This window comes from Cebidichthys violaceus, unplaced genomic scaffold (genome assembly GCF_023349555.1).
Source record: "Cebidichthys violaceus isolate CVI_PGR_0920_01 unplaced genomic scaffold, fCebVio1.0.p SCAF_37, whole genome shotgun sequence".
In the NCBI taxonomy this organism is placed as follows: Eukaryota; Metazoa; Chordata; class Actinopteri; order Perciformes; family Stichaeidae; genus Cebidichthys; species Cebidichthys violaceus.
In genome coordinates this window covers 55781-63654 of record NW_027176561.1, presented here as the reverse complement: position 1 = coordinate 63654, position 7874 = coordinate 55781, and positions in this window count along the sequence as shown.

The window sequence follows — 7874 nt, the reverse complement described above, 5'->3', positions numbered from 1 at the left end:
ATGGCCGGTGAGGCCTTCTACTGCAAGTAACCTCGGAAATAATCCTCCTTAAAAAAAAAAAAAAAAAAAAAAAAAAAGTATTGTTTCCGAGTCGTGTACATATACGTGAACATGCCACACTGCCAGGCGCACCAGATGCTGACCCAGATCTCACTCGGTACAGTAACAGCAGAGGATAGAGAGACCACTTAGATTTCTGGGAAAACATATTGCACAGCAGAAAAAAAAATAAAAAATGGCACAAAAGCTACCCGATGTAGGACATGCAGACTCTCTGGAATAACCGCTTTATAATAATTTATCAAAAGTTGTAAACATTTTCCCATGAGGATGAGCGCGTGTCTGTCTGATACGGTAGCCCAACATGGCTGAAACAAACATACACCACACTGTGCATCCGATTCAAGAGAGCTGACTCAAGGTCTTCATCGTCCCACGTGACATCATCACGTCACATGACCTTATCCCAAGATTCCATGAGAGGCATAAAGCGCTTCCCCTGAAAACCGGTTCAGACCGGTCTCCGGTTGAGAGAGAGAGAGAGAGAGAAGGCGCAGGTTTAACCCCTGGAGAGACGGAGTGGCAGAAGGGAGGGAGGGGAGACGGGGGGAGGCCGCAGGCACGTCCCACAGGGGGAGGGAAGGGGAGGGGGGGGGGGGGATTACGTCATCTTCGGACAATCCAAAACGTGTCTAACTTCTGTTGCAATCAACAGTCAACGGCTGCTGACGGGAATAAACATCGTGTCACACACCTTCCAAGATCTTTTTTTAAAAAACATAACTCGAGATGTTTTCTCTGCCATCTTTTAAAGGCTTAAAGATCAGGTCACAATTCACCGTAAAAAAAAAAAAAAACTGCTCGTCCGTAAAGCGAGAGAACTGCACAGTAAGGTGGGGAAAATGAAAACTGCCTTTCAGCAGTTTCAACGACTCGCCGTCTGCAGTAAAGGTCGCAGTTTGTTCCAACACTCCACATCTGTGAACTCAGCCAAGTTCTTCTCTCTCCACTGGAGATAAGACACGGGCATCCATGACACTTCAGCAAGACGTTGAGCTAAAGAGATGCGAACCCCAACCAAAGCAAACAAAACGAAAAACATAAAGCTAAACATTCAGGTTTGTGTTTGCATATGGTCTCTCTCTCTCTCTCTCTCTCTCTCTCTCTCTCTCTCTCTCTCTCTCTCTCTCTCAACAAGGATAGATGTGCCCTGCTGTACCATCCCTGCACACAAAGGCTATCTATCTGCCAGAGCTGACAGTGGGTGGTTAGGTCTGCATATACACGACATACACGACACACACAGACACACACACACACACACACACCATGGGAAACCGCACTTCACTCTGTAAGATTGCAGATATAAAAAGAGGAGGCTGCTGCACGTTGCTCTTGCTGTAGCGGCGTGGCAGTGAACCGTGTCAGGTACAAAATGACTCAAAGCCTCGGGGACGACGCAGGGCCGATCAGATCCTGCGCGTTGCCAGGACGGCTGCGGTTGCCAGTTTCAGGAGGTCCGGAGACACGTGGCTTCCTTTTGTCCCAGAAGAGACGGACGGCGGATCGTGAACCCAATGATTCATGTGCTGGATGCACTGCTGCTAAGCAACACGGGTGTGGAAAAAAAAAAAAAACAACATACAAAATGAAATTGTTGTCCATGATGCATATGTGGTGATTATGAGCGTTGTGTGTGTGTGTGCGCACTCGAGACCTACCCGGGGATGTGTGTGTGTGTGTGTGTGTGTGTGTGTGTGTGTGTGTGTGTGTGTGTGTGTGTGTGTGTGTGTGTGTGTGTGCGTTCGTTCTCATTGTTGCATCTCACTTCGTTTCACTGGGCCTTTTTTAGTGAAGGACCACGTCTCACTGGAGCACATTCCATTCAGCGCCTTGACTTCTATCAAAGAGCCCTGAAGCCCTGTTGTGCGATAGGAGGTCACTCACAACCTCCAGGTTATCCGAGACTCTCGGGTCTGTAAAAACTGTAAATTCATCAAATTCAGTCCCCCATGCCACACTGCTATTCTCTAAGCTACCGCAGCCGTCTTGTTCGTCGTGCGGAAGTGGCTGTGGTTTCGTCTTTTAGCTTACTTGCCCACTTTTCTGTGGCGGGTGGACTTAGACCTGAGGTGAAGTTACACTTTCAAGCTTACATAAACCAATTTTGATTGAAAAAATAAAAATAAAAAATCCTTAATCAGTGCTAGTTCTGCCCGGTCCAACGCTCCCCCGAGCTCCAGCTCCTCAAGCCAAACGAGCCCGACTCGTCCACCGGGAGCTACTGCTGCCCCCCAAAACCCCTTACTGCCTGGGACTCAACAAACCCAGGAGTAGCAGCGCCGCCTATTAACGTCCACAATAGTTGATCAGAGGTTCGCTCCGGTGTCCATTTCACGCGGCCCCGTCGCGTTACAGCGCTATGATTTACAGGATACACGTGCTCCGTGTTCTCGAGGCCAGGCTCGGATTACAGGAATTAAAAAAAAAAAGAAAAAAAGAGGACTAATTTTGACATAAATGATCTGTTCCCCGAAACAAGAACACGAGATCGCTTCACTGTGGATGTTGTACGTGCGTCACATCTTATCTGCATGGCGTGCTTCCAGTTCTTTTCTTGGGGGAGGAAATTCAAGCACCTCGAGTTCAAAAGAAGCTGAACTAAACGTCACCAAAAGGCATCTGCATTGTTGCCGGTGACTCATTGATCAAACAGTCTCTCCACAGGACTCGGTCACTTTTAAAAAAAAAAAAAGTAGTTGCTCAGAAACTAAAAGTATGGTTGCCATTCTTAAGTCACCTTATATTTAGTATTTAAGATGCTACGCAGGTATGTGGCATCTTAATAATGAAATGGTGATGTCACGTCCAGCTCAAAGATGGCGGGATACTTTGTTTGGGGTTCATCGGGTTAAATCTGCACATTTGGTTGTGATGGGTTAGGTGTTATAGGACGTGCAGCATCACCTGGTCCCGGTCGTTAAATATCACGAATGCAAAAAATGTTGTTGTTTTTTTAAAATGATATATTTGGGGTGCATGTTGTGCTGTCTCTATGTTGTTTTCATGGTTGCCACTTCATCTCAAACCTCATGAAGATGCATCACTTTGACATCGTCGCCACAGTACAAGAGCAACGGAAAATGGCGAGAGGATGAGAAAGAGAGTCGGAGAAGGCAGCCAGTGATTAGTGATCTGTGTCTGCTCCTCTCAGGAGACCGTGGAGGAGGAGGAGGAGGAGGAGGAGGAGGAGGAGGAGGAGGAGGACATGCATGTCCCTCTCGTTGTCTTCAGAATAATAAGGCCTAAGGGCAGAGCAGAGCTTACATCAAAAACAAAAAAAAAAAAAGATGGAGGAGTTTCTACTGCCCTTTCAAATGAAAGGTCCGTACCGAGCCGTTTCATTTCCTGCACAGTAACTGCCTCAAAGCAGGCCGGCTCAAAAAAAAAAAAAAAAAAAAAAAAAAAAAAAAAAAAAAATCAATGCACTTAATAAATTGCGATGTCTCTTAAAAAGGGCCGTATATGCATTAGGCTTCTTCAAAATAAGGTGTGTACCCCGGTGTGTGTGTGTGTGTGTGTGTGTGTGTGTGTGTGTGTGTGTGTGTGTGTGTGTGTGTGTGTGTGTGTAGTGCAGCAGGATAAGATGCGCTTGCCTGAAAGCAAAATGGAAATCTGGTGACCTCGACTGACACTACGGGGTTTTATTCTATTGTGTCCGGTAGTTCATCAATGGCAGAGCGGATCAATGGCGAAAGGCTCGTCGTCCCCCTGGAGGTGGTGTGCAGAGCTCTCGTCTCCAACACTGTAATGATCTCCCCGCTGGGACCGGACCCAGCCAGCCAAACACATTAACAGCCATTTTTAAAAAAAAAAAAAAAAAACATACAGAGGCTTTTTTTTCAACTGTGTCCTTAGGGTTCAATGAGAGGGGAAACAACAATTATATCGTCCAATAAAAGCAATACAAGTATGGATTATTATTGCCCAATAAAAGACAGCAGTGCGACAACTCCCTTTTTTTTTTTCCCCTAAAGGATCCTGGCCCTTGTAATATTGAATAAGCTCAAACTGCCAATTTCCTCACTAATACGTGACGAGGCGATGATTATCTTAGAGTCAGGGTGAGTATTTACTGCTCGTCGCCATAAAAGGTTACTTCTACTGCCTTATTAATTACGTCTTATCCTACTTATACAATGTCTCCCCCCCCCCCCCCCAATTACAAAATAATTTCAGGCTATCAAAGAGCAACGCTATTTTTCCTTTGGGACGTCGCCTAATTAGAAGAAAAATAAAGATCTGACTACCTATGCTAATCTGTGCTCACCACACTAGGAGTGGGGGCAGGGACCCAGCTGAGGTGGTGCCATAGTTGGGGGAGGGAGAAGGGTGCAGAGCGCATGTGGTTAGCCGAGCCATAATCAAACTGTACCCAAGTGAAAAATACTCTTCCTTGTCTTCTCTCTCTCTCTCTCTCTCTCTCCCTCACTCCTTCGTCCTTCCCTCTCTACCCCTCCCTGCCTCACACACTCCCCTCCTCCTCCTCCTCCTCAGTTGTTCTGTTGTAGGCTCGGCCAGCCCAGAGAGAGAGTGTGTGTGTGTGTGTGTGTGTGTGTGTGTGTGTGTGTGTGTGTGTGTGTGTGTGTGTGTTCCTACTGGTTGTGTCCCGAACGCCAAGGGTTAAGCCCCTGCCATTTTAACGCCACTGACAGATCAGACCATTAGGGTGTTACCTAACAAAATGGAAGCCTTTAACCCTGAATCTGCCAGGCTGCCTCTGTGTGTGTGTGTGTGTGTGTGTGTGTGTGTGTGTGTGTGTGTGTGTGTGTGTGTGTGTGCGCGAACAAGAGAGAGAGAGAGAGAGAGGGAGCCCGGGCCACACAGAGTGTATGTGTGTGTGCGCATGTCTCCACCTGGATTCTTCCTTTAGCAACGTGACAACGACAACAGCAGCAAGTCCAGGAAGTGCAAACCAGGCTTCTGTACACAAGCACTGTATGTATGTATGTATGTATGTATGTATGTATGTATGTATGTATGTATGTATGTATACACAGTGCTTGTTTTTTTTAAAAAAAAAAAAAAAAAAAAATTTCAAAACTTTATTTTGAAATTTTAAAACATTCAACAACGGCTCATTGGCCAAGAATTCTTACTGTATCAGTAACAGCCAAGCACTTGAATTATGGCTTGCTGTCAGTAAGAAAAAAAATGATTTAAAAAAATATAGCACAAATGTCTAATTTAAAAGGCTGATGATAATGAAACTGACTAGCATGCTACAGCGCTACGACAGCTGATCGGCAGCTTATAGTCGACAACTGGTGGCGCTGGAAAAACACTGGCGCTCTACAATTTGACTGTTCCGCGCATGCGAGTAGTAGACAGCCGTTTGGGTCGCAAAGGACGTTGCGTACCGAATAGAACTTTCGGTTCTGAAATTTTCAAAAAAAAAGGACACGTTATTCCCACATATCTTCGGGATTTTGACAAGCACGCACAGACAAACATGTGCAACGCATAAAAGCCTCCGGCGGCATTTCGAGTAATTGAACGGAACATGATTTACCGACCATCAAATGACATGAAGAACGTCTAGATTACGACGTTGTTAAGCACATTAAAATCGCAAGTCATCCGTCTCCAGTAGGGCTCAGCCTAAAAATCAATGGAGACATTTCCAACCACAGAAGTTTACTTGCTATAATAAAAAGGAAGAGCGAAATGTTTTCAAAAAAAAACCCTAGACAGGGATAATCTCCAATTTCAGCCAAATTGCTTCCAAACGTTTACTCCATAATCCTATAAAACCAGCAGGCCGTACCCACATGCACACTGGAGGGCCAGGACACGAGCACACTGCTATCAGATTACATTTCTCAGAAATGGATGGTAGCAGGAAGTGACCAGAAAAAAAAAAAAAAAAAAAAGATTAAAGGGTGCAAAGAAACACTGCGAACGCCACGGGACAACTAGGAGCCGAGCACATCGGCAGCGAGCGACGCTGAAGAACAACGCCAGCCGAGATCGCTCGCCACATATGTGTGTTTTTGAGTTCAGTCGGCGATCACAACTTTCAGGAGATCCTCTTCAGGAATGGTTAGGATGCAGAGAATAAAGCACGCTGTGTGTAGCGGAGACAACCGTAAGACTTCAGATATGAGAAAGTCATCAAAACACAGATTTTTAGATGTACGGACTTGTAGGAATTGCAAATTAACTTGCTGCAAATTTTTGGTGTTATTGGGGGGGGGGGGAATACCATAATAACCTTTCAGCATATTGTAATTCAAATGGTATGCCAGGGAAGGCTTTTTTTTCTGGAAAAGACAACAACAAAAAAAAGGTCAAAATTACATAAAAAATACAGCTCGTCTCCTGCAGCTCTCGGTCCTAAGCCCCTCCCACAAGACGAGCACACGTGTCATCATCCGTCAAGCTAGTCATTCATTTCAGATCATCTTGATCATGACTGTGATCACATTGCCCTTCAATAGAAGCAATTATATGAAAATGACGGTCCTGTTTTCCTTTCGCTTGTAGGCCTGTGAAGCCCTTTCAGATGACGGACTGCGATTTGAGGCTCTAGTGAGCTACGATACCAGGCGAAGCAGCGTGAGCTCTCACACACACACACACACACACACACACACACACACACACACACACACACACACACACACACACACACACACACAGTAGGCTAAGCTATTACAGAGATGGAGAGAAAACGTTGCTAGTAAAATAGCCTTCTGCTAACCACAGCCGCCTAGAGCCCTGTCCTACACCTATTGGAGGATTCCCACAGAAAAGAAGGATTAAAATATAATCTTTGGCACAAGTTGAGCCTTTTTTCTTTTTTTTTTTAAAGGCCAAACCCAAAACCACCGTTGGGCGTGGTCATTAAGTGTCTGTTGTACTCGTTACCAAACCTAACAGTGACGTCATGACTGTGTATTAACACAAATCCTCCACATTCAAAATTCCATTATCAAAATTTGACGCCTCACTTTAAAGCCCAGAACGTTCACCTGATGGATCTACTTTACATACAGCAAGAAACAGTAAGTGAACGTCCACGGTATAAAACAATGATACGTGACATCATACCCAGGAGCTCTTGAGGAGACTCCTGCTGGTTTAAAATATGAAGACCCAAAAATCAAAAACACAATTTGCAACCAAAGTGATTTTCCTCTAAAAAAAAAAAGGGCCCACATGGTATTAGCCTGATGATGGGCTCCTCCAGCAGATTTGGGGGCAGTGGGAATGACAGCGTGCTTCAGGAATGATAATCAGGTCTTTTTTTTTTTTTTTTTTTTTTTCCCTATGTAGAGTGACGTGGCGGAAGACAATCAATGCAGTGTGTCCAACACTTCGCAGCACCCTGGCACGAAGACGACCGTTTCAGGACTATTTTTACCGTCGCTCATCTCGCGTTACACTAGAAACTTCACCCGATTCTTCCTCCTGGCCCCGTCTCACCCCCACAACAATGGAGCACTTCACAGCCGACGTCGTCAGAAACGTGTGCGAGCATGCGGGCCATAAATCCAAAACTTTTTGCCCCAGCCTTCCACAAGACTTTTACCAGCATCAAAATGTTATGTTCAAACCAGGTACCGTGTTAACTGGTGACTTCCAGGCAAACGCGCCCGTGGTTGATCGTAGTAACTCGCGTACGAGTGTGTATTTAACGCTGATCGACTACTTTTACGAGGAACGCTTGAATGTTTTGTTCGTGCACAGATCTGGAAGGTCAATTTGTTGAGGATGCATTCGCGATCTTTGGTGGGTAACTACTCAAGAAACGGATTACTTTGCTAATCATAAACTGGGTAAGTCGGTGTAGTTAACCCGTGTTTTGATGA